The 27173-nt window shown below is 45.8% G+C and overlaps 1 long non-coding RNA gene across 1 annotated transcript in view; it reads left to right on the top strand.

The window, feature by feature from the left end:
- Positions 1–11911: 11911 nt before the first annotated feature.
- Positions 11912–27173, top strand: part of LOC109312194 — a 17018-nt gene continuing 1756 nt past the window's right edge. The window contains exons 1-2 of the long non-coding RNA XR_002101728.1: positions 11912–11921; positions 15287–15289. This is a non-coding gene — a long non-coding RNA (uncharacterized LOC109312194). The remainder of the gene's footprint in view (positions 11922–15286; positions 15290–27173) is intronic.

Genomic DNA, 27173 nt, shown 5'->3' with positions numbered 1-27173 from the left:
GCAGGTGCGCAGAAGGTCACAGCCAGGCAGCAGCCCCATTGCCAGACTACTGCAGTGGGTAAAGGGTGCAGGGAACCTTCAGGGCTGCTTCAGCAGTCCAGCTGGCACAAGGGGTAGTGTCCCCAGGTACCAATTGGCTGGGCCCCAGAAGCTCCTGAGAGTGAGTAGCCCTGAGCTACTTGCCAGGGCTGCTTTTTATACTGCTGGGGACAGCACAGGTGCTAGCCCTGGGCTCTAGCTCCCTCTGGCTGCAGAGCCAGGCAGGGTTATTTTGCCTCAAGTGGCACAATTTGCTCCACAATGAAGTGCATGTCTGAGCACATGCACTGTGGCAAAGTGCCCTGGCTCAAATTTGCACCGCTTGCAAGTGCATGTGTGGACATGCCCACTAGGTGCATTTTTGGGCACCTAAAACCGGGCTCTCATTCTCTCCCTGACTCCGTTCCTTTCTATAAAATGGGGATGGAAGTTACTCCAGAAACATGTTTTGAAAGGACAGAAGCAATTTTGTATGTTTTAGAATCATTTCTGTATCTTGGGCTACATGTTATGTTGGAATCTTCCAAGTAAAATATTACAATGTTGGAACAGTTGCATAAGGAATACCTATACGTTTACAGCTTAACACTTTAACTTATTCATTACTTTCTAGCTATTTAGAGAGTCATAACCACTTTCCTACAAAGCCTGTGTATATAATGTTTAAAATTTTGCTATCATTTCTGTTAGAGCTTTTCATGCAGTTAGATAGAAGGCTATCAGAGCGCACTAGCCAGTATAGGCAGATCCAAGATTTTAAAAAGGGAGGTATGTGAACAACAACTGGTGCTACAGGGGTGGCTGCACTCACCTGCTCCCAATGTCTATGTTTAAAAAAAAGAAAGAAAGAAACACCTCCTAAACAACTTCTCTAAGTCTTTTAAAGGTAAACCTGACCCTTTTTCAGGTGGACAGGATAACTTCATTTTCTGACTGGTTTCCAAATGCACCAAAACCAGCTATGCAAGGAGAAGTCTATCAACCTATTATCTGTCAGCCTGTTGTTTATGCATCCCAACACAAAGGATGTTAATGTCTTTAGATTTGTACTTGCTTTGGATTGATGACCAAAAATGAACATAAAGGAAAAGCAGAGATAGTGAGGAAGCCATTATGTGGTGATTAATATAATTTCCTGCATACTGATTAAGATATATGTGCTGTCACTACAGCTAGCAGCTACATTTTCTTCTACTTTGTAGGTGTATCACATAGAAACTAGTATAAACAGTACTCAAATACATTAGTTACAGCTTAATGGTGCTACTTTTCACATGTTTTATATGACAGCTCCCTTTCAACAGCAGCAATATTGTTGGGATATATGAAAACCTAATCCTGCATTAGTATACTGTGTTGGTGGCAGTAACAAGGACATTCATCACCAAGGTAGGAAGAAGCAGTCATTTATGGAGGTGGTAGACAGCACTGATGTCTATTAGAAAATGTACTGGAATGTTCTGTGTGGGTGTAACAGAGGGCCATCTTGGGGCCAATCTACCAATGCCCTGGCCACCTCTTCTGGGCCAGCCACCCACCTCCTCTCTTGCCATGCCCTGATGATATCCAATTAAGTTGTTAATTAGGCAGGAGGCTGCGTCTTGCCCTGATGCCAGGGGGTGCTATCTGCGGCTCCATTCCTGCTCTACACTACAGCCAAAGCCTTGCAGATAGCATCCACAGATGTTAGCCTCACATGGGGCCACAGAACCCTTCAGTCCAGACCCTTGCAAGATGCCTCCACTTAGGCAGCCTACCTCACCCTCATTCTGGGCTGCCTAGCTCCCCAAATTGTTTCCCCTCTCAGGCATGGTCTCCCCAGAATCTTTGGCCACACAGGCCCTAGCCTTGTCTCCAAGAACAGTCAGAAACCCCAGGCCCTCAGCTCTGGGTGTCCCTCCCAGTGGGCCCCTGGCCCTTTTGACCAGCCTGGTCCTGCCCCAGCACTAACCAGTCAAGGATACTCTAAGCTAGACCTCTGGGCCTCTGGCCCACTCTCTCCTGAGTTTGCCTTTTTGGCCCTGCTAGGTATAACCCACCCAGTTGTGGGAGCTGGGGTTATTACAGCACCCCAACCCACCTTTCACCAGGGTGGTAACTTTTCTGGTATTTTCTGGGCGCTCCCATGCCATTGAGAGCCTCACCAGGCCACCCACTCCTGGCAGGGTGCAGTTTTAGGTCATGCCCAAGAGCCTCTTATCCATCCCCTATACCTCCTGCCCTTACCTTCAGGATATTGCACTCAACCTTGCAGCCAAACAATATTTCTGCCTGGCCTACCAGCAGCAAACTGCTCTGTTTATATAGGCAGCCAGAGATCTAAAATGGCCACTGCAATCAAGCACCTGCTGGTTGCTTGGCTGAGCCCTTAAAGTGGCAGGCACGTAGCTCAGTAACTGAAAGGAGACATGATTTGTTTTCCTTGTACTTTAAGTTTGTATAAAGAAGAGTCAGTCTTCCTTTCTGCAAGTACAGCTGTGAAACAACTGCCAATTTGTGCTCTTGTTCAAATGCTGAATGTTCCAGAGTTCTCACTCCCTCATGGAGACATTTTATTTGTTTGCTGTTTTTTTCTAATCTGATAGGAAGATTGAACAATACATGCTTTTTTCCTTTGTGAAGACGGAAATAACATGTTGCCATTGAACTGTAGGTAGAACAGCAGGTATAAGAATATTGTAACATGTACCCACTATCCTACAAAAATCTACAAATTGGACACCATCCCAGAATACCAATTCAGAGAAGGTTCAGACCTCCAGAGCCCAGGCTTCACACAGGTGCATGTAACATAGCCATGTAATTAGACAATTATGGTGCTGTTGATACAAGCCTCATGTGTAGACTTGAAAAAAGTATTCTATCCTTAGTGTTCGGATCTTGGTTCTAGTGTGATCTGATTTGTGATCTGATCCTAGTATTCTAACTTTTACCAACAGCCTATCTTTCTGCATATTCAAAAATATTTCTTGTGTACAGGAACATAACAGAAAAAAATAATAGTGTTTTTGCTATAAAAGATCTGAATTTGTCATGCTTAACTGAAAAAAAATTGATATATATCTAAAGAACAGAATATGAGTTAGTATAATAGCTGGATGAACAGTTTACAACACAAAATGTGTAATGTGAACTGTAATGTGAACTACAATTTCCAGAAGGCTCCAGGGAACTGTAGGACTGTACTGTAATATGAACTGTAATGTAAATTACAACTTCCAGAAGCCTCAGGGGACCTGAGGAAAAGAAAACAGGAGGTGGTTGAAAGAGAAGGAAGAGTATGTGATGGCGAGACCCCATGTAGATAGCAGCAGGATGCACTGAAGTCAGCCAGGCAGAGGACTGAAGCAGCAAGTCTCAGACTTGGATGCACGTACAGACTGCATCATAGTGTTCTCAAGACTAAAGACTGTCTTGGGGACACCTCTGGAGATGTGGGGGAGGATGTAAAGTACTGAATGTATGTACTACAGTATTTGTACCTATTAACCTGTTACATATTCCCTGAATGCATGTTACGATAATGCAGGCAAGATTCTTTGGGTAGATGTGATAATTTTTATTAAACCAATTGGGTAATTGGAAAAAAGTTCATTGCAAGCTGTCAGGTGCAGTTACATTTCTTTAGGCATATCTTCTTCTGTTCTGAGATTCCAAGGAATGAAAGAAGCTAAAAGTGTGACAGGATGTCAGTGAGAGTGTAAATAGGTAGAAAATAGGAGACGATATCTACGTTTTTCTGAAGTTCTCTGGCAGAATCATATGTGAAGCATATTTGGAGTTGTGCGTGGTGATCAGAGGATTGTAGATATTCAGTCCTTTGGGGATGATGTTATGTTTCTTGCATAGGAGGCAGGCAATATACATTTATCTGTTCCTTTTCTTTTGGCCCATTGGCTTATGACTCTAGCCCCTAGGATTTTCTATATAAATTAGGTAGTTATAGACCATAAGGCACAATGATGCAGTGAGCATTTAGATTTTGTCATTGTGTTGGCATTTGATCAGGGAAGATGAGTTCCTCAAGGGAGGAAGCACTCCCCATGGTGTGGGATGATACACTCCCCATCTAGTCTCAAGGTCTGTTTTTAATCCAGAACCCTATAGTGGGGAGCATCAAGAATGGGATGACTTGTATAAACAATAGGGTTGTGTGAAATTTTGCCGCCAGTTTTGCCTCAACGCTGTTTCAACCCATTTTGAGGTTGAAACGAAAAAAAAAAAAAAATCGAAATGGAACAGGTATAGTCGAAACCATGGGACTCTTTAGCCTGGAAAAGCGCAGGCTCAGGGGTGAGCTGATGGCCACCTATAAGTTTATCGGGGTGACCACCAGGATCTGGGGGAACGACTGTTCACCAGAGCGCCCCAAGGGATGACAAGGTCGAACGGTCACAAACTCCTGCAAGACTGTTTCAGGCTGGACATAAGGAAGAATTTCTTTACTGTCCAAGCCCCCAAGGTCTGGAACAGTCTGCCAGCAGAGGTGGTTCAAGCGCCTACATTGAACACCTTCAAGAGTAAATTGGATGCTTATCTTGCTGGGATCCTATGACCCCAGCTGACTTCCTGCCCTTTGGGCAGGGGGCTGGACTCGATGATCTCCCGAGGTCCCTTCCAGCCCTGATGTCTATGAAATCTATAAATCTATGAAACAGCCTTGAAACAAAACAAGGCAAGTCAAAACGTTTTGCTGTTTTGATGGTTTCGCCCATAGGCTATTGTAATGGGTCTCCCACCCTGGCGCCATCTTCCTGGTCATCCACACCTTATGTGGGGTGCCCTTGGAATTCTTCTGTCCCGCTCTAATCTCACTTGCCATGTCTTGATGGAATTTATTATATGAGTGGAAGACTGCCTTTTTTATTGGGTATGTTGGGGTCTCTCTTAGAGTGGCCTGACCCCGTTTTTATTCTAGCTAGGCCTCCCCATCCAAACCCACCACACAGGGTTTGACTCCGAGGCTCTAGCTTTTCCTTTAAGTGCCTGGAGGCTCATGACCCCCTTTTCTGTTCCCTTCAGGAGCAAGGCCCTCTCTGGCCCAGGGGCCCAGGCACTGGCCCTACAGTAAGGGGCCACAGGTTCAAAACCAGGGGTGACCTGCCAGTCCCAACAACAAACACAACCCCCTATACACACACACACACACACTTGCACCCCCCAGCTGGTGCACCAGGGATCCCTGGCCTTTTAAAGATCATTCTTCCAGTGCTGGGGTTCATCTCATCCCAAACTGCCCTCAATGGCACAAGGACTGTGCCCCCACAAAAGCTGCGCCCTCACTGGCACCAGGGTCTGTGCCTCCAAAAGCTGCGCCCTCACTGGCACCAGGGTCTGCGCCTCCAAAAGGCTGTGCCCTCACTGGCACCAGGGTTCCCACTCCAGAGTGGGTCCCCAAAAATGAGGCCTCCTCCATCCCCCAACAGCCTTACCCAAACCTCCAGACATAAACAGGCAAACACAAAACTTAAGCCCCTAGGCTATAACAAGCTTCTGCCACTTGGCTAAAACATCACTCAAGCCACCCCTAAGGGAGCTCCAGCCCTCACCCATACCCAAACTGCTTGTGCATTTAGGCCTCTTCTCTTTTAGCAGTCCGGCAGAGTTCCTTCCCCTGCAGCTGCCAGCAGGGAACTCCCTCCCTGGCCTCAGCCCTGGGGTTTAAATGGGAGCCAGGCCCTGCCCCTTCCAGTCAGCTGACCGTTGACAGGTATGAGTCACTGGCTCCCTCCGGTTGCCCTAGCAACCAGCACCTGGGCTCCTTCCTCATTGCTCCCAAGAGTAGCAGGCATCTTAGTACCCTGCTACACTATAATGGGGAAGGTTGAAATAACCTATAACTTTGTCATTTCTGGCCTGATTTGGATGAAACTTGCAGGAATAGTAGACCCGTCTGAGGGCATGAAGCCTGCCAAGTTTTAAGGAGATAGGTGCATGGCCTAGCATGCCTTCACTTTGACCCCACTGTGGCTTAAAGCATATACATGACACAAGTTTTGCTTTCAAAACTTTGGGGTGCAGTTTCCCTGAACCCCCTGCACCTATTTCCTTGAAACTTGGCAGGCTTCATGGCCTAAGAAGGGGTATCATTCCTGCAAATTTAATCCAAATTAAGCCAGAAATGACAAAGTTATAGGATATTTTGTCCTTCCCCATTATGTCCTATGGGCAAAGCGTTGAAACATTTTTGCCATTTTGATGGAAAGGAATGGAACAGCTGTTTTAAATTGAAACAAAATTTGAAATAGAATGCTGTTCCATTGAAAAGTCAAAACACTGGTCGAAACAGACCACTGCCGTTTCACACAGCCCTAATGATCAGTTTGAAATGGCAGCTGAGCTAAATGTGTGGGATGAGGCCACTAAGCTAAAACTCCTGAGTCTGTTGCTCAGAAGGAAGGCTAGGAAGGCCTACTGTGGGCTCAGCAGTGAAGCCAAGCAGGATTACAAGCACCTAACAAGGGCCCTCAGAGATACGGAGAGCATGCCATTTTGTTTAATCATAAGAAGTCATCAACAGAGTTAGCACAAGAGTTTGGTATGGTCCTAAGATAACTAGCTGTAAAGGCCTTCCCATGAATCGGCCAAGAAGTACAGGACATGCTGGACCAGGACCACTTTGTCAACAATATCTTCAGTGGAGAGGGGCAGGTTCAGTTTCAGCTGGGAAGGGCCCATAGTCCTGATGAGGCCATAAAACTAGCCACTGAGACAGAATTGGTACAGAAGCTGAGCACTCTGGATACCCAAGACGTCAAGGTAAGTCTGCATTTTTATGCCAGGGAGGAGAAAGTAGAAGCATGCTTGGTGATGGAGACATTGAGAAAAATCCGGTGTGAACTGGAACAGCTCAAGAACGGTATGGAAACCCACCCCCAAAGCATATGTACCAATAGAGGTTCTTCTAGGCCATGGCAACTGGGGTATCATCCAGAGGATGCTGATGGATGCTGGCATTTGTTGCCTATGATTACTTCCAGAGGGAAGGCCAGAGAGAAGGTGGCTTTCTGGGCAGGAAGACTGAGGTGGGCAGTGGAGAGAGTTCCATCCACTGCTAGTAGACACCTTACCACAGGATGAAGTGGTAATTGGTGGTGCTGCAAGATTAGGGTGTTACCTAGAGGAAAAGCTAAGGGAAGTTCCTTGCCAATTCCTCCTGGATTCAGGTGCCTAGGTATCCATTTTACATAGCTGGGTATGGGAACATGCTACAACAGAGACAGAAAGGAACCTTCAATCCTGTGGGATAGTGGTCAAGGCAGCTAATGGAGAAGTGCTTCCAATCCTGAGAGAGTGGAGTCCAACCATACCTTCTAAGACCTGCAGCTGCCATGTAAATTCCTCAAAGCAAAGGTTGCCAATCAAGATGCCTTGTTAGGCACCAACTTTCTAAAACTATTTCAAGTTACTATGAGTTTTGAACATTTATGTTCCTTTCTGTCAAGGTGTTTTTCTCTGCATACCACAGATGGATAAACAAGGGTATGTGACATGGTAATAGAGAAAAATCTAGTAATACCTCCTAGAAGTAAGGTGAGGATCACTAGCAAGATGAAGAGATGGTGCTGTGAAAAAGAGGAGGGCTTATTTGAATCTAAGTTCAATGAAGGATTGGGATTCCTAGTGGGAACTGCAATAAGTAAGAGCCACAGGGTGAAATTCCAGTGCCTGTTGCTACCAGCCTCAGGTTGCAAATCAAGGCACCATAATTGGGATGTTCAAGACCAGTGTGAGTGTCTTGCATATGGAAGCTGCATCAGAGAGGTTGGTTGCTATAAGAGTACAGAGCTCAGGCAAGAGCCAAAACCTCAGAGACCTCAGGCAATAATCTCCAATGGACTGCGGGAAAATTGGAACACAAGTTCAAATTAAGTTGTCATTGCCTGGAGCCTGAGCAAGTGGGGGCAATGCAAGAAGCCTTACTGGGGTATGCAGATGTACTCAGCCATGGAGACTATGACCTACTGTTACCAGATCTGCCCATCACTTTGGGGTGTACTCATTTATTAGGGATACGTTTCTACGGTCTGGGTAATTCTAGCAATGTGCTGCTTGTGTTACTTGTGTTTCTATATGGAGCTGTATATCTCCCTTCTGCAAGTCCTCACTTCCAATGCAGCTATCTTGCAGGACTCAGTTTCAATGCGGCTGGGTTCCTCCAGTCACCAAATCACTCATACACATGAACACACACAGATTAATGTGACACGTCTGACCCAGCCGGGTTGATCAGTATGGACAGGCTGACACCCTCATATGCCAAGAATCAGTTCATCAGGGCAACAATAAACTCCAGTCGGACACAAGCACACAGTTAAACAGAATACCTCTGAATCCAGCGGAGTGTCCAGATGACACCCTCATGGGCCAGCATTCAGTTCATTAGGGCACGTCTGAGCCAAACTGGGTTAATCAGCCTGTACAAGCTGATCCCCTTATGTGTTTCAAACTCAGCACGTCCCAATCTTTACCCTCTTGATAAGCAGACCCCACAGTATTTTGGGGCTTCACAGGGATCTTTAGCTTAGGTAAACCGAAACATTGCTGCAGAGCAAGTGGGGAAAGAGAAGCAGAGAAGGAAAAATATACCCATTTACTACCAGTTTGACGATAAAAGTTATTTATTGCTAAGTATATGAAATATATAATGGTACTAATAGTAATAGACATGCAAAGGAAAAACAAACACAAACAATTACAACACTACCCTGGTTTCACTAAGTATTTGGGGAAACTTAGCTCAGTACAGTTCAGGTTCAGAAATCTATGCCTAGAGAGAAAAGAGATAAGAGAGAGACCGAGAGCTGGGATCTCACCAGTCCAAGGCACTTGGGTTCCCATGCTGATAGGTAAAGTTCTTACCACAATCCTTGAAGGGAGATGATCTGTTTCTTCCGGCTTCTCAAGAACAACAGCAGATTGTGTCAAAGAGACTTCTCCTCTTGAAGCACACACACACTTTGCTGCTTTTTACAGATTTTTATACCCTCAGTTCAGCTTCTTCAAAGCATTCTTAATAGTGTAAATAATTGTCTTTTCTATTGACAAGGGGTTATCTGGTTTGGAACATCTCAAGAATCTGATTGATAATCAGGAAAAACATAAGGTTAAGGAGTAACCAGACACTTAGGAGCCAGCTTGAAATTCCTATGGATAGCAAATATACTGATTGGGATACTTCATTGTTTCTTCAGAAACAATAGATAGCTTGCAGCATCACGGTTTTGGATTTTTACGTGTTGTGAGCAAGCCTTAGCTTAGCATGACTTTTCCAGATCTTATTATAGTCTTTTAACAGACTTAAGGCAATTACTGGAGTGTTCATAACTTGTTGTGGGGAGGACTGCCTCCAGTCATCCCAGGAAAAGTATGACAACACTTGTGATCAGGGCTCCAATGGCATGGATACCTCTCTGATTTGGTCTATTTGCCTCAGCATTCTCTAACCTGGCAACCGAGTTTTAGTCAATCAAGTTTACACAGGCCTCCCATAGTGGGACCAGGGAATGTATGGTCCAAGATGCGTATTAAACTTTTACTTTTGCTTAGTTCTGGTTAGATGAGGTGTGTGTGTGTGTGGTGTGGGAAAGGTCCTTTGTAAATCCGGATTAGAACTGGTCTGATAAATGCTGAGGTGGGTGTGTGTAAATGTGGGTTGATTAGCATTTGGAGCACAGATTCCCCATCATGCAGTGCTCCCCTGCTTCGCTGATCCCAGAATTCATTGTAGTCTTTGCTTTGGGCTTTCTGTTCTCTATCTCCCATGTAAATGAATGGTCATCTGGTTCCATCTCGGATGCAAATGAGACCTAAGGCAGTTGCTCCCTTATCTGGAGGGCTTTAGGTATGTCTCCCACTACATCTTAATCAGTTTTTTTTAGGTAGAGGAGGGAAGTGGGGAGGGGTGGGGAATTATTTGTGAGTCAGACAAGCTGTGTCCTGTGCCAGGGTTCCCCAAGAACATGGAGCTGAGAGGTAAGACAGCTAAGAAAACACAGGCCTAAGAAAACACCAGATCAACACTGACAATGCCAGACCTGTCAAATAGGAGCCTAGAAGAATACCCATGTTTCCAGTGGGAGTTTGATCAGCAGTTGAGAGAGATGGAAGAGAGGCATCATCAGGCCCTTCGTCAGCCTGTGGTACTGTTACAGAGGAAAGGGAGAGGTGTATGGGTCTGTGTGGATTACCATAAACTGAATGATCTTACTGCTGAGGATGCCTGTTAGAAATTGCCTTGCCTCTAACTAATGATACGCTTGACCTCCTAGCCAAAGTTCAATCGTTCTCCATCCTTGATCTATCTAGTGGGTACTGGCAGGTGGAAGTACACCCAGAAGACAGAGCTAAGACCTCTTTCTGTGCTAAGGAGGGACTTTTTTAGTTTGATGTTATATCTTTTGGCTATGCAATGCTCCTAGCACATTTCAGAGATGGATGGATACTGTTAGTGGATTTACAACGGACTTCCTGTCTGATGTACCTGGAGGATATAATTGTGACAGGTCTTCAGTTTAGTTGTGATGGCTGAGTGGTGAAGGTGTTAGAGTTGAAATCCAATAAGGGTTCCCTGTGTAGGTTCAAATCCTGTTCGCAGCAGCAGTTTCCTTTTTTAGGATAGGTATCAGGAAAAATGTCTTCATGGTAAGGGTGGCCAAAATTTGGAATGGGCTTCCAAGGTAGGTGGTACTCTCCCCTACCTTGGGGGTCTTTAAGAGAAGGCTGGATAAGCACCTGGGTAGGGTCATCTGACCCCAGCACTCTTTCCTGCCTAGGCAGGGGGGTCCGACTCAACGATCTGTTGAGGTCCCTTCCAACCCTAGCATCTATGAAAGCCTTTCAGGAGCACTTGCAGAAACTGAAAGCAGTGCTTTAGCGGCTGAAGGAAGCTAATACAAAAATTAGATCTGCTATATGCCAGCTTTTCTGCAAGGAAGTGAACTTCTTGGGACATATGATCCCCATGGAGGTGGTAGGCCCAAATCAAGAGAAAGCAGAGGATGCTAAAGCCTGGCTGACTCTTCCAGTGTATCACACCACCATCCTTTTGGGGTCTTGTCATCACATTCTGCTCCTTGTCTTCCAACCGCTTCCTGCTTCCTCTTCCTCTTGTCCCCTGGGGCTTCTGTGAGTTGTAGTTCACATTACAGTACATTCTTCCAGTCCCCTGAGGCCTTCTTGGAGTTGCTGTTAACATTACAGTATGTTACAAATGTATCAGGAAACATACTTCTTTCCCCTATTTGATAGTTTTCTAAATACGGGGCAATTTTGCATATTAATTTGGTATTTAAGACTATGTAATGAAGGTTTAGTGGAAACTATTTTTATTTTAGTTCCTGGGTTGTTCACCAGCTGTTTGCTGTGACTATTGCTTTGAGTATTTAGTATTTAACCTCTGATGCTTAAATTGACTGACTGATCACTTATACATGGCATGGCTTCTGTTCTTTGGTAAGCCTGACCTAAACTTTGGAAAGGACTTTGGAAAGGCCCAGATACTCACAAATGGATTTGCTGCTGTTTCACTTCAGTAATGTTGTAGGGAACATTTGCTTTAACTTTCCCAATGGATTTCCCTTTTGCATTTGCCTGGGGCAAAGGTAGATGTTCTGTTTGCTGAATTAATAACCTAATGATAACATTTGTAGTGTTTGTCAGGAAAATCAAAGATTTGCTGCCTGTTATAGGCTTATTAGTAGAAAGAGCTTTGGCCCATGGCAACACTCCCTATCAAGCCATCAGTGATGAAAAATTTGAAACTGCTGTGTGTAATGTAAAAAAATAGAACCAAAACCATCACTAATTGAGGTGTGTGTTTTGGCCTTGACTTCAATAGGACTGAGATTTGTTTTTACTTGAGTAATAGCATAGAGCACATAGTGGAAGCTTCAGTATGAGGATTATTCATTTTAAGAATCATTAGCATTTCCCTATGATCTTTTTGCCCATTCATGCCCCATTTGTCACTGACAGCAGATGAAGGTGAACCACACAGAACATGGTCATGTTCACCATTTGTCTGTTACAGATGATAAAATTTCTGTGTGTGGTTTATTTACAGCTGTACTGGAGCTATGAATAGTAGAGAAGTCTGCAAGCCTGCAGGCCTGTAGCATTAATGTAGGTGGTTTCTTTCCCCTGGAAACTCTTGTATTTTCCTTCTGGAAAACATAAGGAATGGTATTATCTGTTTACTCCTCTTCTTTCATAGAGTTCTATATGACAGGAAATCTTTTCTTGTTTTGCTTCTGACAATGATGGCACAGAATTTGATACCAATCTTTATTCTGACAGCAGATATTAAATAATAATTCTAATGACTAATTATGTCTTGTGCAGTGTTGCAGGTGCTGCTGCTTTTGGTTATAACTATTCCCTTCATCAGACGCAAGTGCATACTGAATGACATGACATCAGAAAAATCACAATGGAAGTCCATACCAGCTGAGGATGGCTAATAATATGATATATTTGTGGAATATTATGCATCTAAGCTGTTATCTATAAATAAGAAAAGAAAGAGTGAAAGTTTTCCCTGTGTGGAAATTACAATATCGGCCCCAAATTAATTATCACATTTACCTGAATTCAAGATGATCCTGAATTTAAGAGGACCTCCCAATAATTAGGTACTATATATTGAACATTTATAATTTTATTGTAATTTCTATGTCCAGAAATTAATTATTGGAGAGTCATCTTAAATTTATCTACCCCACTGCCACAGCAGGGGAACCAGTGGTGGGGGTAGGGGATAGGCAGTGGAAGGACAGGAAGTAGGGGGCAGTGGGGAAGGTGGTAGGGGAGAGGGAGCGGGGGTGCAGGCTGTGAAGGAGGTAGTGGCAGGGCAAGGGATAGGGTCAGATGGTAAGGGAGGTAGTGGTGGGGCAGGTAGAGGGCAGCAAATAGAAGAGGAGGCAGTAGGGGAGGCAGTAAGGAGGCAAGCTGTGGGAGGATCAAGTAGCTTGACCCCTGCCCCTTGCCTCCAACAACTTTTCCCCTGCCGCCTATCCTTTGCCTCCCCCTGTGCCTCGCCTGCCTGCAGGTTTGGGCCCCTACTCCTCATCTCCCCTCTGCAGCCTGTGACCCCCTACTGCATATCCCCCAGCCCCTTACCCTCATTCTGCTCTGGCCCTGATCTAGCCACAGCCCAGCCCGGTATCAACAGCAGCAGTGTTGGGGGAGGCAGGTGGGAGGCAGAGGCTGCATGGGGGAGAGATGGGGGAAGAGGTTGTGCAGTGGGGAACAGAGGTGGTGGAGGCAGGCAGCAGCTCTGGCTCTGGCCTCAACCAGGGATCAGGACTGGAGTCTCAGCAGCCACCTGGCCCCCTACTGCCTCATACTCAATTCTGAGACAAGGGGCTTCTTCTCACATGGTAAATGGCAGGGCCAGGGGAGAACAACCTCATATTAGATTCAAGTAAATTTGGTAAATAAACAGTAATGTACAATTTTGCCTCTCTATCTGACTGTAATCCCCTTTAAATTATATATGATTATAGGTACTAATTCAATTCATAAAAGAACAAAATACTAAGCATTAGATTTGGAGGCACACCTGGGCTCTCTGAATGGCTCCATGTCCAACAGTGCATATTGCATTGCTATAAGAAAATGTGATCCAGTTGCGGTTGCACAGTGACAATGCACTCACAGAAACAACAGTGGTTCATACTCACTTATATATTTTCAGCAGCCATCGGGAATATGCATTATTTCATCAGTTAATACGTACTGATCACTGAATCATGTGAATGCACTTTATCTCTAGGTGCATGAACTAAGCTTAGTGGACATATCTACATGCACAACTAATTCACAGCAATAAACTCCAGTGCATATCATACTGGAGTTTATTGTTCCTGGGTGCCATGTTTGAACATGCACCCAGGATCATAGCATGTTGAGCTGGGTCAGAGCAGCCCTGGCTGGCAGGGGGCCCAGAGGGTTAGCACAACATGCTGCAGAAGGGCTGACTAGGGCATGAAGGCGGTCCTGTGCAGGGCTAGCCAGCAGGCACCCCCTACATGGAAGCAACCTCATGCTTCAGCCAGCCCCATTGGCATCTATATGTACATTGCTGCACAGTAAAAAACTCTGCTGTAGGATAGTACTTGTATTTACAAGTACTAACTTGTAGCAGAGTTATTCGTTTACTGTGGCCTAATAGGGCTGCATGTATAGATGCTGAGACATTTATTGCAGAGCTAATTAGGCAGCTGTGCAGTAAGTCTTGTGTAGTTGTACCCAATGTGGACTAAATCACCATGTAGACTAGCCCTCAAATAAGGTAACCATTTCTGGCTTTGCATGCTTTAGATTTTTGAGACAAACTTCCTTCCCTTCTTCATTACTCCCTCTGTCTGGCTCTTGCACTGTCCCTTAGCAGAGGGGAGATTTTACTCTAGATGTGCAGTAGGTACCCTGGCATCTCTGTGATTTCATCAAAAAAATTCAGCCTGCAGTATGTCCTGGGCAGACAGCCAGAACACTGCATAAGAACTGCAGCTAGAGAACTTCATCCCCAATACCAGCTTCTGTCTCTCAGGATAGCAGCTGCCCTGGAGGGCTTGGTATGCTCTTAACTATCTCAGAATGGGCATTGGATGGTTTAAAGGCAAACATGCACTCTTGGGGCCTCTCCAACAATGCTGCAGCTGTGGTGTTCAAGCTCAGACAGCCAACCACATCATCTATGAATGCCCTTATGGCTCTCCTTGGGCACCCAAGGTATTATTGATATTGACCATTCTATGTGTTGCTGGCTTTCTGGCCCTCATGCTTCCAACATGTAGTGTGATGACACTCGCTTCATCACCATCACCATCACCAGCCAGAACACTGCCCATTTTTATTCCCATACATTTACAGGAATAAGATTTGTCCATATTAAGACATTTACACAAGCATAATTGCATCCACGACATATTGTGACTAATTTAAGAAAAAAATATTACAAAAATGGTGTAGAGGCGACTTTACTTTCCTTTAGACCAGAGCTGTCCAAGTTGGCCTGTGGGCTGCTGGAGGTCCATGCAGGGACAGCATGTGGCCTGCAGGCTGCGACTCTCACAGCCATACAGCAGGGAATAGCTAGGGGGTTATTTTGCATGTTGCTCATACAGTCTTCACTGTGTGGCAAAGAAGTCACACATTGCTGGCACTGCTTATGTACTGGGGGGAAAGGGCACATGAGGAAGTTAGACACCCCTTCTCAAGACTCATGCCAACTCTTATTCAGTAGAACGTATTAAGCATGTGCCTACATGCCTTAATAGCAAATCAGGATGATTGACTCTTAGCCACTTAACAAGGAGTCAAGAAGACCTTAGTCCCTCACATGTCACTCATGGTTATATGCTACAAAGACTTATCCCACATGTAACCCTTGTTAAGGCCAGTGAAAGTTATTAAATAATTACATCACTGTGACCTAGGTATGCCAGCAGAAAACCTTGTAGAGGTATAGTTACTCCAGCAAAAACAGCTCATCCTGTTTGAAGTACCAGGTTAAAATATGCTGACCAAAGAATTCATATTTAGCTTTATTTTGCTTCTCCTTAATGTGGGTATTTGCCAACAGAGCTATAATCGTAAGCCATTTTACATGCATAGAAAGTCCCATGTACATGACTATGGAAGTCTAAGTTACTCTAATTCATATGCCAAGGAGTGTAAATTTTTTTTAAAAAAGTCATTAATAGGATGGCATATGAGGATGTTAGGTTAAAGTAGGGCATGGAAAGAAGCCACTATTATTTTTCCTTACATACTCCTTTAGCTTTTCTTACCTCTCACATATTTACATTACAGTAACTTCTCTTCATTCATATTTTCTGGTAGTGCTGGGGTGATGTTGCAGCCATGACAGTCCAGGAAGAATGCAAGGAACAAGGATATTTTGTGGGTGATATATTTTACAGGATCTACTGTATCCAATAAAAGATATCACCCCAAAATTCCTCTCTTTTCATTCGCATATACTTTGGAAAGTGAGTATACATCTGCCTAAAAGATGTAACAGTGGAAAGAAGGCTAAATCACACTTTACATATCACCACAACTTTGGCCAATAGCCTTGGCCAAATAGTCATGTAGAATGTTAGCATTTGTTGATTTGGAAGTCACAATATTTGGTAGTGTATGTACAGTTTACATTAGTAATTGATGTTGGGGAAAGAAGCTGCCCTGAAAATAGCTACAGAAAATTAAGTTCTAAGGGATAATTATTGCATGTTTTAATGAAATTGCCTTAGTTGTAAATCAAAGCCTTTTTACTGCCTACTGATGCCACATTAAGACCCTTGAGAGCTTTCACCAGTGGTACTTGCGTCAAATCCTGGGGATTGAATGGGAGGACCACTGGACCAGCATGAGCATTCTCCATAAAGCTGCGTCCACCAGCATTGAAGCCTTATTTTTGAGAAATCAACTTCGATGGATGGGCCACTGCATCCAGATGTCCAAGAATTGCCTTCCTCACCAGATCCTCTTCTCCCAGCTCTCCAGTGGTCAAAGCTCAAAGGGCAGCCAAAGGAAATGGTACAAAGACACACTCAACATCACCCTCAAGCATGGAGGCATCGACACTGTGGCAAAGTGGGGCTCCCCAACTAGCCACAGTTCTAGTTTCCTCACTTGCCTCTGGGCACACCACCCACCTGACTCATCTGCCATGCCTTGTTGTTAATTAATTAATTATATTAATTAGGTGGGAGGTTGCCCATTTCTTGCCCCGATGCCAGGGGGAGCTATCTGTGGCTCCATTCCTCCCCTACACTGCAGCTCAAGCCTCGCAGATGGCATCCAGATGACATAGTGCTTCTGGCCTACAACCTGACCAAGCTTAGGCCTCATTGTCAGGCCTCAGACACTCACATTAATAGCACCTTCCTCTCACAAGGGCCTCTCCCACTCCACCCCCTCTCCTAGGGTCTCTGTCACACATTGACAACTTATGTTATCTTGCTCCCTCTTGGAGCAGGCTCCTTAGGCCAAAGGCTTAGCTAGTTTATACCTTGGGTAGCAGATGTACCATCTTTTGGGCTTCTTGCACAACCCACACCAGGGTAGTGGCCAGCTAATTATTCAACTGGGTCTAAGCTTGCTCTGGCCCCTTCCAGGGGCAACTCTCTCTATATAAACATGCTGGGCTCTCAGACCTCTGGTTTCCACCCCCCCCTTCACTGGGGGTCCTCATCTCCACCCCCTCACTGGGGCTACCCCCTCAGTGGGGCTCTACATCTCACACTGCCCCCCTTCACTAGGGCTCCACATCTCTGCCCCCTCACTGGGGATGTCCCCTCACTGGGGTCCTCATTTCCACCCCCATCCTTGGGCTCCACACTGCCCCCTCAGTTGGGCTACTCATCTCTGCCCCCCTCACTTGGGGCCATGGGGCTTCCCTCCACAGTGGGCTCAGGTGGCCATAGCCATGCCTGGCCCCAACTACCTTTCCTCAGGGTCCTACACCCCACAGAGCTCAGGTGGATGCACCTGGGCCTGGCTCCAACTCTCACTACTTAGGGTCTTGTACCCCACAGGGCTCAGGTGGCTGCAGCTATGCCTGGCCCCCACTACCTCTGACGTTACCGGACCCACACGAAGGTGAGGGCTAGGGTTACCTGCCTTTCACTGGGGTGATAACTGACCTGGCATTTCCTGGGGGCTCCTGCACCACTGAGAGTCCCACCAGGCCACCCACTCCCAGCAGGGTGCAGTTTTAGGTCAGGACCAGGATCCTCCAAACCATCCACTACAGCTCCTGCCCTTACCTCCAGGATGTTATGCAGCCTTGCAGACAGGCAATGTTACTGTCTAGCTTGCCAGCAGCAAACTGCCCTGTTTATATGGGCGGCCAGAGATCTAAAAATGGCTGCTGCAATCAAGCACCTGCTGGCTGCTTGGCTCCAGTCTTAAAGTGGCAGACACCAACAGTATCCTGCCACACACCTTCCCCCTTAAAATGGTACCTGGGGGAGGTTTCCCCTGCTGCTCCTCCAAAGCAGGCTCCCCTCAGAGACTGTGAGAGCCCTCAAGTGGTGAGCACCCCCAAAGGTGTTCTGCCACAGACACCAACAGTTGGGAGGACCAAGCTGCTGACCATTTGGCATGGTGCCACCTGGTTCACCAAAGTGCATGCCACTTCAAGGCCCAGTGACTTGATACTGAGGTGGAGTGGCAGAAGAAAGAAAAGGAGACCAACCCAGGGCTGTGAATCCCACTCCCCCATGCAACAACATGCCCCCATTGCTGAAGAATGTGTGTATCCAGAATCGGGCTTCTCAGTGACCTTTGAACCCATCAAGCCTGACAGACATCATCCTCCATTTCAAGGGACTGCTGCCAACATGATAAAGGATTTTTTGAGTTATGTGTGTTTAATACTGGAATCATCACCAGCCCTGTATTCATCAGCTGTTCTGCACTATTTATTATTTGTTATTCATTGCTGCCCATTTCCAAAATTTAATTTATCCAGTCAGAAAAAACAGGACTTTCAGCATCGCTGGAGCCTTTAAGCTCTGTTGTAATACATATCAGTAATAATAAGTAAAGGTAATGAATATATGGATCAGGATCAGGTTGTAAGCCATTTGGAAGCAGGAAAACAGGGCTAACTAAATGCAAACTTTCAGACTGTTCTTTTTGTATTTAAGATGTGTTGTAGGAACATAAATGCCACATCCTCAGTTATTTGAGGCACTCTTGCAGTAGAGATGAATTATTGTTATGTTAATCATATCACCTGTATATGGTTATGTTCTGCAGTTACAATTTGTAAAAGGCTTAATTGATTTGTTGGTCTGGAAGTTTTTATGGTAATTGAATATTTGCTGAATATCATCAGTAAATAATACCATTCATTTATATCTATAGAATAAATTTAGGATAGTTTTGTGGTCTGAAGAAAAAAAATGTTTTTATAGATTCATAGATTTTAGGGCTGGAAAGGACCTCGAAGATCATCAAGTTCAGCCCCCTGTCCCAGGGGCAGGAAGTCAGCTAGGGTCAAAGGACCCCAGCAAGACAAGTATCCAAGAGTTTCTTGAATAAGTCCAGAGTAGGTGCCTTCACCACCTCTGAAGGGAGTCTATTCTAGGTCTCGGGGCTCGGACAGTAAAGAAATGTTTTCTTATGTCCAGCCTAAAATGGTCTTGTAGGAGTTTATGACCATTGGTCCTTGTTTTTCCTTGGGGCACTCTGGTTAAATAGATGTTCTCCCAGATCCTGATGAACACCCCTTGTATACTTATAGGTAGCCACCGGGTCCCCCCCTGAGCATGTGCTTTTCCAGACTGAAGAGTCCCATGGCTCTCAGCCTCTCTTCATAGGGCCTATTCTCTTGCGTGGCTCTCCTCTGGACTCTCTCAAGCTTCTCGACATCTTCTTGAATTGTGGAGCCTAGAACTGGATGCAGTACTCCAGCTGCAACCTCACCAAGGCCAAGTACAGTGGGAGAATGACATCCTGGGATTTACTTGAGAAGCATCTATAGATGTAAGCCAGGGTTTTGTTTGCTTTACCAGCTGTGACATTGCATTGATGGCTCATGTTCATCTCGTGGTCAGTCATCACCTCCATGTCTCTTTCAGCAGTGGTGCTAGCAAGCGTAGCACTGCTGAGCCTATAAGTATGCTGTGGGTTTTTTTTCCCCAAGGTGGAGTACCTTGCATTTATCAGTACTGAATGTCATCAGGTTTGTGTCCACCCACTTACTAAGCTTATCCAAGTCAGCCTGAATCACTAACCTGTCCTCAGGAGTGGGAGCTATGCCCCAAAGTTTAGTGTCATCGGTGAACTTAGCCAGTGCGCTTCTGACACCAAATGTCCACATCATTGATAAAAATATTGAAAGGAACTGGTCCAAGGACAGAGCCTTAGGGGATGCCACTGGTTACGAAGCACCATAATGACTTGCTGTCATTAACCACTACTCTTTGGGTCTGACCTCAGAGCCGATTTCCCAGCCATTGGACTGTGGTGAAGTCAAGGCCACATTTGTCCAATTTTTCTATGAGATGGTCATGGGACACCAGATCAAAGCCTTTTTTAAAGTCCAGGTATATGACATCAATCTCTTCTCCCTTGTCCAGGTGATAGGTCACCTGGTCATAGAAGGAGATGAGATTGGTCAAGCAAGACCTACCCATGACAAACCCATGCTGGCTATCCCTCAGGATGTTGACCTCAGCCAGCTTGTCCAGAAAGGTCTCCTTGATAGTTTTTTTGAGAATCTTACCAGGGACTGATGTGAAGCTGATTGGCCTGTAATATCCGCCCTTTCTTGAAGATGGGTACCACATTGGCCTTCTTCCAGCCTTTAGGTACTTCACCTGAGCGCCATGAATTTTTAATTATTGAGCTACGACACCTGCCAGCTCCTTCAGTACCCTAGGCTGTAGTCTGTCAGGACAAGCTGACTTGAAGGTGTCTAGCCTCTTGAGGTGATCCTTTACTAGATCAACACTGATGCTGTTTATAAATATGCCCTCATCCTCACCGTCCTGTGTCTTGCTAGGCAGGGCGGTCCCATTAGACTGACAAAAGACCGACATGAAGTACTCGTTAAGCAGGTTGGCCTTTTCCTGGGTGTCAGTTATCAATTGTCCCGTTTGGTTCAGCAGGGGACCAATGTTACCCTTGCTTCTTTTTCAACTCCCTACATATCTGAAAAAGGACTTTTTGTTATCCTTGATATGTGAAGCCAGATGGAGCTCGGTTGCAGCCTTTGCTTTCCCGATCCACTCCTTGCAGGTATGGACCATGCTGAATAATCCTCCTCGGAGGTAATTCCAACCTTTCATCCTTTATACATCTCTCTTTTGAGGTGTAGGAGGCCCTTGAGTTCCCTGCTGAGTCAAAAGGGTTGCTGTGGCCTTTTGCTACCCTTCCTCTGAGATGGGATGGCCATCCCTTGTGATGTCAGAATCTCTCCTTTGAGGAGGAACCGCTCCTCTTAGACTTCTCTTCCAGTCAAGTCATGGTCCCTTAGGGCCTCAACAAGCCTCCTGAGCTTGTCAAAGCCAGATTTCCTGAAGTCAAGGACTTCAGTATTGCTGACTGACTTGCCAGCTTTGCAATGATCAGCTCATGGTCACTATCACCAAGCTTTCCATTGATTCTTAGGTCACTGACTATGTCATCCCCTTTGGCCAGTACCAGGTCCAACAGCACTTTGCCTCTCATCAGCCCATAGACTACTTTTAATTATACATATTATCAGCAATAAATAAATATTTCAAGGTTAAAAGAAGAGGTGATACTTTTTTCATCAAAATCTTAACTTTTGAACAAGAGTGGTTGACAATTTTAGATATATTTTTTGCAGAACTTTTGTCCCAGCATTAATAAGCTCTGGCCAGTAGACAGACTTTGGGACTAGAAGACCTGAAAGATTACTAATAGGACATATAATTTCCTTTGCTGGCATTTGCAGCAGAGGTCAAGGACTGAATAAAAATAGAGACTAGACTGCACAGCCATTCTTACAGAAGATCTGAGTTCTTAACCTGAACTATGGTCAAACAGAAGGCTTCAGTTTCCAGGTGTAGATTCAGTTAGTCTCACAAACTGCAAATTTATTGCAAACCTAGACTTTAAAATAGACATCCTGATGAAGGAAGGTGTTTCAGTAAAAAAATCCATGTTTCAGGATTAATAGTTTACTGACATTTGCAAGTTTTGAATATTAAATAATCTTAGAATGCTTTGCTTAGAAGTTGGGTTTATTTGATCAGGCAAACAATAGATTTTCTCAGGTGTTATTTCTATTCTAGGTTTACATTTATAAAATACATTGGCAGAAGATACATTATCTTCATCAGTGCTTCATAGACTTTCCGCTGCTTTCAAATTCTGAGTCTGTGCATGAAAATGGGACTACGTCTGCTGTTATTTGAGTAATATAATATGTACTTTCATAGCACCCTTAGGGTTGCCAAGTTGCTGGGTTTTTGGTTGTAGCCATGTTGATCTAACTCTAAGGACATAGGGAGGCAAGGTTCTTTGGGTAAATCTGATATCTTTTATTAGACCAACTGAGTAGTTGGAGAAAAGTTCTTTGCAAGTGTTCAGGCACAAATACCCTTCTTCAGCATAGAAAATCACTCCCTCTCCAATCTCTCAGTTTTAATCCTCAAAGGAAACTTACAAAACACCTTTCACAGATGAGACTACAAACTTCACTTCATAAATCTACTGGATAAAAAAAAAAAATCATGGACTCAACATAGATGTTGGGTTTATCACCAGTGCCCATGGACTGCGCAGGAGCCACCTGCCGGCAGCCGAGTGTATCCTCACCTTTGATTGGGTGTGTCACACGCGCTTGCTTCGTCTGCCATGACTTTGATGTTAACGGAGTTTGTTCAGCTGTCTGACGCACGCAGTCCAATTATGAGTCTCACCAGCGTCCCGTGGGTCCCGAGTTTCTGAGGGCTCCGCCACCCCTACACCCTCACCCATTCCACCAGGTGGTGGCCGACTGTCTGGTTTGGCCACGTATCCACACGTCACTCAGATAGTCCACAAAGGAAAAATGAAAATCAAAACAAGCACTACGACCAAGAGGGTTCCCTTGATCGGAGCGGCTGCTCCAGCCGTCTGCAGTCATCCTCCAATACAAACTTGCCAATTGTGGGGTCGAGCCCCTTTTTGGCTCTCGAAGAGTCCCTTCGGGGGGGGGCTTGGTCAGCTTCCCCTTTCCACAGTCAAAGCTCACTATTGAGCCGCGCCCCTATTACAGGGACTACGGTACCCAGAGTCAAAAAGTGCCCTTCTATTAGGCTCTTTACGGTACCCAGCTCCAGCCAGGCTCCATCCGCTCCCAGCTGGCAAACACACAATCCTGTGCCCCGCAGGGCCCCGCAGACTGGGCTCAAAAACCCCGCCGGGGCTTAGCCCTTTGCCAGAGGTTCCTACCGGCACTCAGCGTTGCCCGCAGCCTTTGCAGCGTGCGCCGGCGTGCTCCACCTCCTCCTTCTGGTTCTGCCTTGCCTCCGCTTGTCAGCGCCGGCCTCTCTCACGATAGGCATTGGATTTATGACACATTACAACCTGCCTGACATCTGATTCACCAGGTACTTGCCAGACCTGACCTTGTACCTTTTTATTTTTCCATGCCCCCTTCCTCCCCTACCCCTCCTTTTCCAACCTTTGTCTTTCTCATTTCCAGCTATTTACTTTTTCACAGACTGCCTCTTTTCAACCTTGGAAAACTACTTCTGTAGAGTCTCCCTTACTTACTTTTGGCTTTTTTCCCTCCTCATCCTCCCCGCCCTCCCTCCCTGCTTCCCTGCTCAATCTTTTACTTTCCTAATTTCTGCCTATTTACATCCTGTCACACTTTTAGCTTCTTTCATTCCTTGGAGTCTCAGAACAGCAGAGACTTCCTACGCCTGAAGAAGAGTGATTGTGCCCAAAAGCTTGTAAAGGACTTTTTTCCAGCGACTCAGCTGGTGTAATAAAAGATATCCCATCTACCCAAAGAACCTTGCCTGCCTGGCGGTTCTCAAAGGTCTCAAAGGAAAGCCCATTGCACTGCTTCCTAACAAAATGTGCTAAGTTCCTGCATATAACACATCATGCTTAACCTTTTCAAACAGGTCTGTCTCATTTTGGCATGGCCAGGGGCTGCAAGTGCAGCCACCCACTGGTGAAGTGTCCCCCCTCTCCCCCAGGTCCCAGGTTGCCTGCACTGCACAGGCTATGAAGGCAGCACAAGGCCCCTTTCCCCACCACGTAAGCTGTGTCAGCAACACAGTCCCTCTCCCACACCAGCATGTGGGCTGCACTACTGGCATGAACCCCCCCCCCCCACTCCTGGCACAGAGGCCGCACTGGTGGTGTACAAAACCCCAGGCCCTTTCCCACCACATGGCAGTGGGAGAGGCTGCTTCTGGGGCCTGTTGGCCATGTGTTAACCTGTGGGCCACCAGCTGGACAGCCCTAAAGATAAAATGTCAGTGTTATCAAAACTGAATGTTTTAATAGTCCCTGAACACATTTTCTTTGGAATTTTTACCATATGGGAATGTTTGAGATTATGGCTTTTTTTAATCTAAGTGAAAGGCTTCAAAATGTCAGATTTCCTCACAGACCAAAGACTCTCTTTTGATTGGTTTTAATTAGAACTAATTAGAAAAGTCTTTTTTTTTTTCCTGCCAAGCAAAGAGACTCAATTCAAGAGACTGATAGAAAACAACCAGTGAATTTTTGGAACCATGTGGTCACAAATTCTGAGTATCTCCAAAATGGAAATCTCAGCTGCAACAAGTGGCAAGACAGCAATGTATGATCTCCCCTTCCACATGCCATGCTAATTTATTTCTAAGTGTATGTAAGCACCATATAAATGGTGAAATATGTAAAACATGTAATGGCCTGATTCTGCTTTCCATTACACTGATATAAACTTGCATGACAGGCAAATCCAGACCCATTGTGTTTATTAATAAACTAGAATATTTATAGTGCTGTATTTAATTCTGTTCTTGCTGAAGTCAACATTCTCAGGTTGAGGCACTGCCAACTGCTTTTAGAAATCCTTAATCTGCAAAGTACTATACAATATGAAATAATTCACAGAGTACTTAGATGTGTAAGAATTGATCCTGGTTTTTTACCTATGTTTATGAGAATTTTGGCAACTAACAACTGACAACAAATATTCAAATATGTCAGTTTACTTACTGTAAATTAAATTAATTCTGGAAAAAGTTGTTGATTAGAGATTTAAACTATTTTTATTTGATTACTGGATGATTTGGGCTACAAACAGACATTGCATTTGTACTGGAAGAAACTATTTTCTCCCCAGACAAAGTGTGATCATTCAGACATCCATGTCTGTTGTCACAGAGCAAATCCTAAAAACGTTTGCAGGAGAAGTGCTAACAGTTGTCCCAGGACATTGCTAAATGCATTTGAATAGCTGTCCTGTTATTGCATCATTAAATCAATGGTAGAAAAGAAGCAGTATATTTAGCCACTCACTAAACCTTGATTGGAAGAGCAGTGTGTGTACATGCCAATCCTAGCACTTTTTTGTTCCTGGACAAACACATGCACAGCTGGTCTGGGATGGATGTAAAGACTGTTCCTAGCCCAGGGGCAGGCAATTATTTTGGATGGAGGGCCACTAACTGAGTTTTCAAGGGTCTTGTGAGCTGTCAAGGGCAGCAATTGTAGCCCTGCCCCTTGACAGGTGCCCTACCCCTGGTCACTACCTTGGGACTGGAAGTCCTGCCCCCTAACCTCTGACCTTTGCCACCAGAAGTCCCACCCAGAAGTACTCCTTTTGGGAAGGGGAACAGGAAAACAAAATTTGATATAAAAAATCAAACATTGACAATAACATATTGTAATTTTATTTTTAAAAGTATTTTTATTCTGATCTGTGTATGTTTGTGTATATATAGAGAGATGATTGCATAATAGCTCGAAGTGAGGTCTTACTCTTGTATATTGTAAGAGAGTGTGGAGGGGTGGGGGGATGGATGGGTGGGTATGTTTTTTGGGGGGGCTATGTATGTGTATGCATGTGGGGGAGCGTTTGGGGTATGTATGGATGTGGGTGGTAGGTATGGGGGGAGTGTTTGTGGGTGTGTGTGGGTGTGGGGTTTGTGGGGTGTGTGAAGGGGGAGGGTGCCTGGAGGCATGTGTGGAGGGATGGGTGTGGGATGTGTGTGTGGGGGGTGTGTGGGTGCATGTACCAGTGAGTGGGGCTCCTCCCAGAGGTGTGCAGTGTCTCTGTGTGGGAGGATGCATGCCGGGTTTGTGGGCAAGGAGGGTGTGGGTGGGTGCAATGTTTGTGTGGGGGAAGGTGTGGTTGTGGGGTTTGCAGGGGAGGGCTTGTGGGTATGGTGGGGTGTGCATGGGAGTCCCCTGTGTACACTCCCCTGAGTTGGTCAGCACCCACCCCTACCCCACAACAGCTTGGAGCCCACGTGGCCTGCGGCACCTCGCCTCTATCACCAGCAGTGTACAGCCCCAATGTTCCCTATGCCCATTATAGAGTTATCCCTGCTGGACTGAATCAGATGGAACCCAGGCACAGCCCTGATCCGGCTTACACTGCATCGCCCACCCATTGTGTATCCTGCCACCCCCCCAGGCATGAAGTGAGCCTGGGGTGGCTCCGCAGCTAGACTACCTTTCTAGGCAGCCCAAGCAGTGGAATCTCCTTCTGGCTGCTGCTGCCACTGGCCCCAGCCCCATGGTACCAGTGGGGACCCTTGCCTGCAGTCCTGACCCCGCACACTGTGCGCATATTTCAGACAGCCCCTCCCCACCCAATGCTGGCAGTTTACTTCTGCAGCCACCTACAGCCTGTGCTGGACTGCAGTGGTGATGGTGGCATAGACGCAGGGGAGCCCAGTGTGGGCTCCAGATGGCTGCAGCAGGGAACTGCCAGCAGCAGAACGGGGAGGGGCTATTTCCTCCCATGCTGAGCAACAGATTTAGTCCTATGCTGCCACTGCTGAACCTGGGCGGGCAAATCTGGAGTAAGAGCAGGGCGCATGGGGCTGGGACTGTGCAGTGTGAGTCCTAGACATTATTGCAGGGCTGGAGCTGCTGCTGCCCCAGCTGCCTAGAAAGGACGTCCAGCTGCAGAGCCACCCCGGCCCTGCTGTATGCCCAGGAGGTGGCAGGATGCGCCACAGCTGGACTGTGCCTGGGGCAGGAGACCAAGGGACCCACCATAGGCTGGACAAAGACCCTTTGTGGGCTGGATTTGGCCCACGGGCTGTATTTTGCCCACCCCTGCCTGACCCTGAGTTTGCTTTTTCATAATTTGAAGGGCAGAAGGGGTCACTTGGTCTGTCCTAGTCTGACCTTATACATAATACAGCACCTTAACATTTCCTGCAGTTATTCCTAGAGTAGGGGCAACTATTTTTCTGTCCTGTGTCAGTGATCATAATCTCCAATAATTTGAGGCTGAATTACAGTTTGTAATTTGGTTTAGAGCCATAATGTCAGAGAACATTAGGCCAGAATACAGAGGAGACCTTTCTTCTTATGCCAGGAGCCTGGGTAACAAGCAGGAGGAGCTTGTCCTCCTGCTCAGTGCAAAGAATTATGACGTCATTGGGATAACGGAGACCTGGTGGGACTCCACCCATGAC

This window comes from Crocodylus porosus, unplaced genomic scaffold, assembly GCF_001723895.1.
Source record: "Crocodylus porosus isolate Cpor-Errol unplaced genomic scaffold, CroPor_comp1, whole genome shotgun sequence".
NCBI classification, from domain to species: Eukaryota; Metazoa; Chordata; order Crocodylia; family Crocodylidae; genus Crocodylus; species Crocodylus porosus.
The sequence above is the reverse complement of the archived record's forward strand: the minus strand, read 5'-3'. Positions and strand labels throughout refer to the sequence as shown.